Source organism: Dromiciops gliroides, chromosome 3 (genome assembly GCF_019393635.1).
Source record: "Dromiciops gliroides isolate mDroGli1 chromosome 3, mDroGli1.pri, whole genome shotgun sequence".
Taxonomy (NCBI): Eukaryota; Metazoa; Chordata; class Mammalia; order Microbiotheria; family Microbiotheriidae; genus Dromiciops; species Dromiciops gliroides.
Window position 1 is genome coordinate 169,707,007 of NC_057863.1, and position 12,451 is coordinate 169,719,457.

Genomic DNA, 12,451 nt, shown 5'->3' on the forward strand with positions numbered 1-12,451 from the left:
ATAAAAAAGAAAACCAAGTTACCAGTATCAAAAATGAAAAGGATAAATGCATCATCAATGAAAATGAAATTAAAACAATATATTGACCAATTATATGTCATTTACAAAAATGCCAATTGCCCTCATTGATAGAAAAGGCAGTAGAATGCTTAAATATTGCTCCTTAGAAAAAAGAAATTGAACAAACCATCAATGAACTCCCTAAGAAAAAAATTGCAGAACGAGATTCCCAAGTGAATTCCACCAAACATTTAGAGAACAATTAATTCTAATACTACATAAACTATTTTGAAATAGATAAAGAAGTTCTACAAAACTCTTTCTATGACATAAATATGCTTTTGATACCTAACTAGGAAGAGCAAAAACAAAGAAAACAATAGGCCAATTTTCTCAGTGAATATTAATGCAAAAAAGTTTAAATAAAATACTAGCAATGAGATTAAATCAATATAACAGAAATATTATACACAATAATGAGGCAAGTTTTATACCAAGTATGTAAAACTGGTACAATATTAGGAAAACTATGAGCATAATTAACCATATCAATAACACAAATAACAAAAATCATATGTTTACCTCTGTTTAGCTTATAAAACCCTTTATAAACTAGGCCCTTCTACCTTTTCAGTCTTCTTACACTTTACTTCCCAACATTTACTCTAATATAATGATACTGGCCTCCTGACAGTTGCACAAACAAGATATACCATCTCTTAACTGCCAGGATTTTCTCTGGCTATCCCTCATGCCCTGCTCTAGCTACTAATCTCCCTGGCTTCTTTTAAGCTCCAACTAAAATCCCACCCTCTACAGGAATCTTTCCCCAATCTGTCTTAATTCTAATGCCTTTGTTCTGTTAATTTTCTACTTATACTGTATATAGCTTACTTTGGATAAATTTGTTTACACATTACTTCTCCTTTAGATTGTAAACTTACTGAGGGCAGGGATTGGCTCATAGTAGGTACATGAGAAATGTATATTGATTGATAAGGATATTAGCTTTTAGCTTTCTTTGATTGGTTCTGGTTCTGGTATCAAGATCATATTTTTTATCTTACAAGCTATGTATTTTCACTGTTTAAATATTTCTGTTTCAAATGTGTTCTTGTAAACAACAAATTGTGGATTTTGCTTTCTAGTTCATTCTACTAACATCTATTTTATAGGTGAGTTAAGTTCTGATTGTTAATTGCATATTACACTACCCTCAATCCTATTTTTTTTTTTTTAGTGAGGCAATTGGGGTTAAGTGACTTGCCCAGGGTCACACAGCTAGTAAGTGTTAAGTGTCTGAGGCTGGATTTGAACTCAGGTCCTCCTAACTCCAGGGCCAGTGCTCTATCCACTATGCCACCTAGCTGCCCCTCAATCCTATTTTTTATACTTGTTTTTCTTTTTTTGCCCCATACCTTATTCTTTTCTTTAATATTATTCCCATTTATTTAGAATTTTATTTTTCCCATATTACATGTAAATACAATTTTAATGTCAATTTTTAAAACTTTGTATTCCAAATTCTCCTCATCCCACACTCCCCAAAATCTCATTATCAATGCAAACAATTGAATATGTTATACATATGTAGTCATTCTAAATATTCCCAAATTAATTGTGAAAGAAAATAGACAAAAAAAAACTTAAGAAAAGGAACTTTCTCTGGAGATAGATTATATTTTTTCATAAGTCCTTCAGATTTGTTGTGGATCATTGAATTGCTGGAAATAGCTAAGTCATACACAGCTGAAAATCTTACAATATTGCTGTTACTTTGTATACAGTACATTTCACTTTGCATCAGCTCATGTAAGTACAGGTTTTTTTTCTGATAGCATACTGCTGATCATTTCTTATAGCACAATAGTCTTCCATCATAATCTCATCCCACAATTTGTTCAGTCATTCATTCCTCAATTGATGGTCTTCTCTTTAATTTCAAATTCAACTTTTTGGTTTTTTAATCTCTTTTGGGATACCTACCTAGCAGTGGTATTACTAGGTCAAAGAGTATGCATAATTATATAGCCCTTTGGCCATAGTTCCAAATTGCTCTACAGAATTTTTGAATCAGTTTACAGCTTCACCAAGAGTGCATTAATGTTGGGGGGGCAGCTAGATGGCACAGTGGATAGAGCACCAGCCTTGGAGTCAGGAGGACCTGAGTTCAAATCTAGTTTCAAACACTTGACACTTACTAGCTGTGTGACCCTGGGGAAGTCACTTAACCCGTTCCCCTCCACACACAAAAAAGAGTTTATTAATGTTTTGTTTTCTCCACATCCCCTACATTTGTCATTTTTCTTTTTCTCTGCTGTCCTATTATCCAATTCAGTAGGTATGAGGTGGTAACCCAGAATTGTTTTGACCTGCATCTCTCCAATCAATAGTTAGAGCCTTTTTTTTTTTACATATGGCTAGGGGTAGCTTTAATTATTTCATCTGAAAAATTCTTATCTTTTGATCATCTATCAATTGGAGAATTGCTCTTATTTTAACAAATTTGACCCAGTTCTCTATGTGTTGAGAACTGAGGCCTGTCAGACAAACTTGCTTCAAAAATTTTTTTTTTCACAATTACTAACTGTATTTACCTCCATCCTGTTCCCTTCCCATGACATTTACTCTATTTTCTATCTTCTTTCACTCTGTTCCTCCTCAAAAGTGTTTTGCTTCTTACTACTCCCAACCCCAATCTGCCCTCCCTTCTATCACTGTGCCACCCCATTCTTTTCCCCTCCTCGTTTCCTTCATGGTAAGATAGATTGCTATACCCAATTGATTGAGTATGTTATTTCTCTTTGAGCCAATTCTAATGAACATAAGGCTCACTCACTCCCCAGTACCCCTCCCAACTTCCCCTTCACTGTATAATAAGCATTTTCTTCTTTCTTTTATGTGAGATACTTTACTCCATTCCACCTCTCCCTTCCCTTTCTCCCAGTACATTCCCCTTACCGCTTAGTTTTATTTTTTTAAAGATACCATTCCTTCATATTCAATTCACACCTGTACCATCTGTTTAAATATATTCCATCCACCTGCCCTAATAATGAGAAAGTTCTTATGCATTACAAGTATCATCTTCCCATGAAGGAATGTAGTATAACCTTTTAATATCCCTTATGATTTCTTTTTCTTATTTACCTTTTTATGGTTCTCTAGCATCTTTATTTGAAAGTCAAATTTCTTTTCAGCTCAGGTCTTCTCATCAAGAATGCCTGAAATTCCTCTATTTCATTGAATTCCCATTTTTTTCTGCTGAAGTATTATACTCAGTTTTTCTAGGTAGATGATTATTGATTAAAATCCTAGTTCCTTTGCCTCCAGAATACATATTCCAAGCCCTCTGATCCTTTAATGTAGAAGCTTGTCCTGACTGTGGCTCCACAGTATTTGAATTCCTTCTTTCTAGTTGCTTGCAATATTTTCTTCTTGACCTCAGAGTTCTGGAATTTGGCTATAATATTCCTGGAAGTTTTCATTTTGGGAAGTCTTTTAGGAGGTGATCAGTGGATTCTTTTTATCTCTGTTTTACCTTCTGATTCTAGAATATCAGGGCAATTTTTTCTGACAACTTCTTGGAAGATGATATCTAGGCTCTTTTTTTTTTTCTTTTTTGATCATGCCTTTCAGGTAGTCCAGTAATTTTCAAATTATCTCTCCTGGATCTATTTTCCAATTCAGTTGTTTTACCAATGAGATATTTCATATTGCCTCCTATTTTTTCATTCTTTTGGTTTTGCTTTATTGTTTCTTGATTTCTCATAAAGTCATTAGCTTCCATTTGCTCAATCATAATTTTTAATGAGTTATTTTCCTCAGAGAGCTTTTGTACCTCCTTTTCCATTTGGCCTATTTGGCTTTTCAAGGCATTCTTTTCCTCATTGGCTTTTTGTACCATTTGGTCCAGTCTGGTTTTTTTAAGGTATTATTTTCTTCAGTATTTTTTTGTATCTCCTTTACCAAGCTTTTGACTGTTTTTTTTCATGATTTTCTTGCATCACTCTCATTTCTCTTTCCATTTTTTCCTTTACCTCTCTTATTTTATTTTCAATGTCCTTTTTCAGTGCTTCTTTGGCCTGAGACCAATTCATATTTTTCTTGGAAGTTTTGGAGGTAGGAGCTTTGACTCTGTTATCTTCTTCTGAGGGTGTATTTTGATTTTCCTTGTCACCATAGAAACTTTCTAGGGTCAGCATTTTTTTCAGTTTGCTGATTTTCCCAACATATTTCTTGACTTTTAAGTCTTTGTTAAAGTGGGGCACTGCTTCCAGGGTGGAGGCCACACTATCCCAAACTTTAGGGGGTTTGAGCAGCTGTTCTCTGAGATACTTCTAGGAATTTGTAAATCCTTAGTTCTTCCACAGTGGTATGATTTAAGAAGAGGTGTTTACTACTCTCTTGGCCTGTGTTCCAGGGGCCTGCTTTTCTGCTTTGGAACTATGAAGCCTACTCCACTATGGCTATAAGCTCTTGTGTGCTTGTGCTCCTCCCCCACCTGGGACCATCACCAAAGACTGTCACCTGGATCTGAGTATGGACAAAACAACAGAATCCTACCTCAGTACTAACAGAGACCCCTGTAATCTCCTTTTGGTTAATTGTTGGACCCCCTTACCATTTGTGGACTGAATTCCACCTCTGATTCAGAGCCCAGGCCTGCTGCTGGTTCAGCTGGGTCTGTACTGGAGATGGGTCTGTGCTGGCACAGCCTGCACTGGGCTGCACTCTACTCTCACCCAGGTACAAGAGACCTTTCCTGCTGACCTTTTTAGTTGTCTTTGGATGGAAAATGATTTCACCCTGTATTTTTGTGTGTTCTGCTGCTCCAGGAATTGTTTTATGGCAATATTTCAAGGTGTTTGGAGGGGTCTTGGGGAGAGCTCAGGCAAGTCACTGACTTTCCTCTGCCATCTTGGCTCTACCTCCCCTCATACCTTATTCTTTACAATGATAAAGAGGGTATGAAGAGGGCAGGTAGGTGGCGCAATGGATAGAGCACCAGCCCTGGAGTCAGGAGTACTTGAGTTCAAATCCAGCCTCCGACACTTAATAACAACTAGCTGTGTGATCCTGGGCAAGTCACTTAACCCCAATTGCCTCATTTAAAAAAAAAAGAGGGTATGAAGGAGGAATGTGCTCAAAACAAATGATTAATATATCATTCAATTTGCATATATTATACTTCTTATCCTTCCCCTTTTACTACTCGTCTTCTCTCCTCTTTGCTCATGACTAATAGCTCCCTAATCTTACTATCTCTATTAATAGCCCTTACTCTCTGTGTCCCTTCCTCTTTGTATGTATGTATGTTTCCTCCCCCTTTGTCCAATTCAGAAGAAAGTAAAGATCTCATATAACCACCTCCCTCACTTTTCAATCTTATTAGTATAGTGGTTTTTTTTACATCATTTTATGTAAGAAAATAATTTCTAAGCTTTTTGCTTTGTTGGTCTTTTGGTGTGGCAATGAGAGTTAAGTGACTTACCCAGGGTTACACAGCTAGTAAGTGTCAAGTGTCTGAAGCCAGATTTGAACTCAGGTCCTCCTGAATCCAAGGCCAGTACCTTAACCACTGTGCCACCTATCTGCCACTCTATGCTTTTTTTCTTATTTCTTCCATAGTATATTGCTTTTCTTTATTGTATTCTATAAATGTTATAAAAATATTAGAAAATTGAAAATCATTTCCTTTCTTGCTATGGATAATATTCTAGTTCTTATCCCCAAATTTTCATATATATCCTTCATCTCATATGGTCCTTTACAATTGCTCAAATGTATTGACCTTTCTATATTCCTCTTAACTCATGCTTTTATTTCAAGTCTTTATTTCACTCTCTTATTTTAACCAGGAGTCAATCTCTCTCCCACTAATCCACCGTTAGATTATACTCACCTGTGCCAAGTAAGTTATTCTTAGTTGTAAACCTCTATTTTCGTCTTTAGGAATATGGTATTACAAGTTCTTTTGTGTTTATACACATAGCTTGACTATAACTTCTTGGTATTTGAGATTTTTTTTTTTTATTTCTGCCTCACTTTTTTTTTTTTAACATTTTGGTCTTTTATTTAATTTTTTTTTTTTATTTTTTTGCTGAGGCAATTGGGGTTAAGTGACTTGCCCGGGGTCACACAGCTAGTGATTGTTAAGTGTCTGAGGTTGGATTTGAACTCAGGTACTCCTGAATCCAGGGCTGGTGCTTTATTCACTGTGCCATCTAGCTGCCCCCCCCCCGACTTCTTATTTAATGTGCCTTTGACCTTATTGCTCTAGTCAGTTTTTCTAGGGTGTTTACATCCCCTCACATTCTATTTTTTCCAGCTAAACTGATTTGCTTCCCTTTTTTCCTTAAGTGGCATTAGATCTCCTACCACCATATTTTTGCCCAAACTGTCCTCAATCACTGGAATGCCCTTTTGATTTTCCCTCTTCAGATTTACTTCTTTATGAAAGAGTTCAAATATCACCTCTTTAAATAAGACATTTCTGATTTACGTATTTATTATTACCTCCTGTTAAATCATTGTGTATTATTGTGTTTATATCCTAAATTTATTCATGTTAAAAGGAAAATTCTTTTTTTCAGGCTTTTGCCCTGATTAATAAGGCAAAACCCAGGAAAATAGAGAATTAAAAGGCGTTTATTAAAAATGCATCAAGGGAGTAATATGTGACTGGTTGATCACTAAAGATCAGAAAGGGATTCAAGGTGGAGTCAGCTTTTATTAATAACTTTAGTAATGAGATAAAGACAATCCAGATAGACGGATGTCCAGAAAAAGAGGATGGACTATTTTATCTCAGATCCTGCCTGATTTTTCCATCATAAGGAAATGAAATGACTTTTGGTTTTGAGCTCCCAGTCCCTGGTATATAGTTAATAGATACTTGATAAATGGTCATTGATTGCTTAAAGCACTATGACTCTGTGTTCCTATGAGATCCCTGATCCTCAGTTTTCTTATCCATAAAATAGATATTAGAAAAATGTGCATTCCCTTTCTGGAAGAATTGTGTGGAAAATGCTTGTAATCTTGGGGGCTTTATAAATTTAAGCTATAATTATTTGACTAGCTTTTCCAGAAAACTACATTAACCTTTTACAAAAGGCATTTTAGCAGATTAAAAGAAAAGTCCTGAAGTTCTCTGAAGGAAAAAAAAAAGAAATATCAAAGTACCTTAGAATTAGTAGATTTTTGATCACTAGAGTTAAAGATAATGATATACATTTTGGTCTTGGTATGGTTTATGTATTTGTGTGTGTATCCAGGGCTATGTCTAAATGAAAAGGTTTATACCATATTTCTTGTCCAAACATTTTAGTTTCCATGGTATTAATTACAATAGACATATGCTCTTTTATTTGGGGGGTAGGGGGGTGGGGAAGATATAATAACGTATAAATAGCCATCCAAATTGTGTGCTCTTAATTTTAAGGGAGATAAAAGTCCATACAACTAATATGGACTTCACTTCATAACTAATATGGACTTTCCTTTATTTAAAGTTATATTTAGGGCCATCGTGACCAATGGAGAAATGTGTGTTTGTGTGTGTTCATGCACATGTAGGTGTGTATAGAAATCTAGTAGAAAGGACACATCACTGTTAAAGGAATGGGAGTTAGGAGAACACTGATGAGTAACAGAAAAATTTGCTTCCTGTCTATTTAAAGAAAGAAATGCACTGATTAGGAGCTATTTTCCTAAAAATTATGATACAGGGACATTAGTTCTACTATAATAGATGACAAGGTTTTATATTTGCTTTTTGTTTGGAAATATCCCAAATTTATTGCTTCCTCATACATTTCCAAAGTAGACCAATTATTAAAAGTATGAAGAGAATTTGGTTTCTCTGTTCAATGCATTTTTTTAAATGTTTACTTTGTGTTTTGGAAGATTTGTGCAGTTTCTTTTCAAAACCTATGGTTGAGAACACCTTACCAAAATTAAAGATTTCTCAGTACTATTTGCATTTTCTTCAGGGTTAGGATATCTACTGTAATACCATACCTTTTCACACAGAGAGCTGTTGTTATTTAAAATCCTGTTATTAGAATTCATGCAGAGAGAGAGAAAATTATATGATTAGTAAAAGCTGAGTTTCAGAGGCCCTGGGCCAGAGAAGACTCCACTCATTGCTCAGTTTAGGCAAGTATGACAATCTTTTTTTTTTTTTCAATATGGAATGTTTCACGAATTTGCATGTCATCCTTGCACAGGGGCCATGCTAATCTTCTCTGTATCATTCCAATTTTAGTATATGTGCTGCTGAAGCTAGCACGTGTGATAATCTTAAAATCAGGACTCTGTTGAAGGTTGTTGCTTGTAAGCCTCTGATATTGGCGAAATTCTAGGAAGGCTTCTTTCCCTGGGCCTAGGGGCTTTTTAAACTTTTCTCCTCAAGAATTTTTACCCCACTGATCATTCACCCTCTCTCTTCTCATCTCTTCCTTTCCACTGGGACATTTCTAATCTGCCTGCAACCATTTTCATAACTCTCTAGGCCTTAAAAGGATTTTCATTGATCCTTCCTTCCCTATAAATATGATATTTCAACTATCACAACCATTAAAGGAAATATGAAGAAAGACATCTGCATCCAGAGAAAGAACTGATAAAAATATGTATAGAATAATTTCACACACTTATGTGTATTACATATACACACAGCCCTGTTTGTGGCTAATGGGAACCATCTAGGGCAGGAGAAAAAAAGAAAAAGAAAAGAAACGTGATAACTTTGTTGTATATTTGGAATGAATAGTATGTACATGATAGATTTACAACTTCATATGTAATCATCTTTATTTTACTGTAGTTTGGAAATGCTTGTTTTGTTCCATGAATCAAAAATAAAATAAATCTGTAATACAAAAAAAAAGTAACAAAATGGAAAAAAAAAGTCTTCTTCCTTTCCTTTTATTTTCACTTCCAACAATTTAAAATCATCTAAACTTATTTTCTTTATATCCCTCCTCAGCCATTTACCATCTTACTTCTGAACTAATGAATCTTTGTAAACTGCTTTCACTCAAAGGTCACTAATCATCGAGGCCAATAGACTTTTTCAATTCTTTTATTCCTTGATTTCTCTGCAGTGTTTGCTTCTGTTGCCTAATCCTTCTGCATATATATACATAAATATAAATTATTCTTTGGCCTCTGTCAGGATTCCTCCACTTCCTCCACTTCTTTTTGTTTGTTTTCCTCAAAGACAAGACAAACATCACTTGTTTGTCCAAAGGTGCTAAGGCTTTAAGCTTGCACCTTCAATGTTGAACTTCTTTGTGGTCTATGGCTGCTTTCACTTGGCTTCCTTTCATCTAAGTGTATCAAAAGACTCACCACAAGTTTGCCTGATTATGGAAAGAGTTTTCATAGGCTGATAGAGGTTCTTCAAAAAATATAGGTGTTGGGGGCGGAGCCAAGATGGCGGAGAGGAAGCAGCAAGCTGCCTGAGCTCTCCTTCTGTTCCCTCAAAACGAACATTAAATCAAGCCTCTGGACGGATTCTGAAACTACAGAACCTGCAAAGAGACAGAGAGACACAGTCCTCCAACCAGAGATAATTTAGAAGACTTCAGGAAAAGGTCGGTCTGACTCGGGCAAAAGGGAGGCCCAGCGCAGGGCAGCAACCCAGCGCCGAGGGTCGGGGCAAGTCAGCAGGAGCTGCGGGCCACAGCCGAACAACTGAGGCTCCCGGAACCTGGTTCAAAAATCTGGTGGCCAAGGACAGTGGAAAAACTTACCTGCACCGGCCGAGAGGGCCATGAACGGCGGGATCAGACGCCGGAGTCTGGCGCCTGGCTGGCCGAGCACAATCAGACAGGAAGTGCAGGGCGGGGCATCTCCACACACCATAAAGGCCTCAGAGTAAAAGCCCGGTCACACAGCACCTATACAACTGCACAAGAAGCCCAAAACAGGGACCCTGGTGCCCCCAGAGCAGACCTCAACTTAAAGAATAAATAAATAAGCTGCAATAATGAGTAAGAAGCAAAAAAGAGCCCTCTCCATTGAGAGCTTCTGTATCAATAGGGAAGAAGCCAACACAAACTCAGATGAGGACAATAGCCTCAAATTGTCTACATCTGAAGCCTCACAAGGGAAGGTGAATTGGTCGCAAGAACAAAAAGCCTTCCTGGAAGAGCTCAAAAAGGATTTTAAAAATCAATTGCAAGAGGTAGAAGAAAAAATGGGGAGAGAAATGAAAGCAAAACAAAAAAACTATGAAAAAAGAATCAGCAGCTTGGAAAAGGAAGCTGAAGAAAACAAAGCCTTAAAAAATTCATTTGGCCAAATGGAAAAAAACCTGCATAATCTCACTGAAGAAAACAATACCTTAAAAAATTCACTTAGCCAAATGGAAAAAAAGGTGCATAATCTCACTGAAGAAAACAATACCTTAAAAAATTCACTTAGCCAAATGGAAAAAAAGGTGCATAATCTCACTGAAGAAAACAATGCCTTAAAAATTAAAGTGGGACAGTTGGAAGATAAGGAATCCATGAGACACCAAGAATCAGTCAAGCAGAATAAAAAAAATGAAAAAATAGAAGAAAATGTGAAATACCTCATTGGAAAGACAACTGATCTGGAAAACAGATCGAGGAGAGACAATTTGAGAATCATTGGACTGCCTGAAAGCCATGACCAGAAAAAGAATCTAGATACCATATTCCAGGAAATTATTAAGGAGAACTGCCCTGATATCATAGAATCAGAGGATAAAATCATCATTGAAAGAATCCACCGATCACCTCCTGAAAGAGACCCCAAAAGGAAAACTCCAAGGAATATTGTAGCCAAATTCCAGAATTATCAGGTGAAGGAGAAAATACTCCAAGCAGCCAGAAAGAAGCAATTTAAATATCATGGAGCCACAGTCAGGATTGCTCAGGACCTGGCAGCTTCAACATTAAAGGACCGCAAGGCTTGGAATATGATATTCTGGAAGGCAAAGGAGATTGGATTGCAGCCGAGAATCTATTACCCAGCAAAAATGTGCATTTTCTTTCAGGGGAAAAGATGGACATTTAATGACATTGGGGACTTTCAATCTTTCCTGGTGAAAAGACCAGAACTGAATAGAAAATTTGATCTCAACATACAAGACTCAAGAGAAGTTTAAAAAGGTAAACAGAGGGGAAAAAAAAAGTTACCCTATTAGGTTAAACTGTTTATATCCCTACACAGGAAGATAATACTCATAACTCTTAAGAACTGTAAATGTATTTGGGCAGAGAGAAGGACTTTATATAGAGGGTATAAATATAAATTGTCTTTGATGTGATGATACAAAAGAATTAAGGGGATAAAAAGGGAGTCTATGGGGAGGAGAGGAAAGGGGAGGTGGAATGGGATGAATTATATCATATGAAGAGGTGGAAAAAACCTATTATAATAGAGGGAAAGAAAGGAGGGGGGAACATGGTTTCAACCCTATTCTCATTAGATTTGACTCAAAGAGGGATTAACATATACGTTCATTGGGATAAAGAAACTTAACTCATTCTTTAGGGAAACAAAAGGGGAAGGGAAAGGGGGGGACTGATAGAAGGGAGGACAAAAGCAAGGGAGAAAAGGGTAAAGAAAAGAGAGGGGGGTGATAAAAAGGGAGGGCAGATTGGGGGAGGCAGGGGTAAGAAGTAAAACGTCGGTGAGGAGGAATAGGGTGAAAGAAGGGGGGAAAAGTACAAAGGGGGTAAATAGAATGGAGGGGAATAGACAGTCAGTAATAATAACTGTAAATGTGAATGGGATGAACTCTGCTATAAAACGGAAGCGAATTGCAGAGTGGATTAAAAACCAGAACCCTACAATATGCTGTTTACAAGAAACACATTTGAAGCAGAGAGATACACACAGAGTAAAGGTAAAAGGCTGGAGCAGAATATATTATGCCTCAGCTAAAGTAAAAAAGGCAGGGGTAGCAATCCTTATCTCAGACAAAGTGCAGGCAAAAATAGATCTCATTAAAAGAGATAAGGAAGGAAATTACATCTTACTTAAAGGTACTATAGATAATGAAGTAATATCAATATTGAATATGTATGCGCCAAGTGGTATAGCATCCAAGTTCTTAGAGGAGAAGTTAAATGAGTTACAAGAGGAATTAGATAGTAATACTATACTAGTGGGGGATCTGAATCTCCCCCTCTCAGAATTAGATAAATCTAGCCAAAAAATAAATAAGAAAGAAGTGAAAGAGGTGAATAGATTACTAGAAAAGGTAGACATGATAGATGTCTGGAGAAAACTGAATGGGGATAGAAAGGAATATACCTTTTTCTCAGCAGTACATGGCACATTTTCAAAAATTGACCATGGATTAGGGCACAAAAACATCATAGTCAAATGTACAAAGGCAGAAATAGTAAATGCATCCTTCTCAGATCATGATGCAATAAAAATTACATGTAAGAAAGAGCCAGGG

At 36.5% G+C, this 12,451-nt stretch overlaps 1 non-coding gene across 1 annotated transcript; it reads right to left on the bottom strand.

The window, feature by feature from the left end:
• Positions 1-8,189: 8,189 nt before the first annotated feature.
• LOC122752118 lies at positions 8,190-8,296 on the bottom strand. Its single transcript, XR_006355917.1, has one exon. It is a non-coding gene; the product is annotated as a U6 spliceosomal RNA (small nuclear RNA).
• Positions 8,297-12,451: the final 4,155 nt, after the last annotated feature.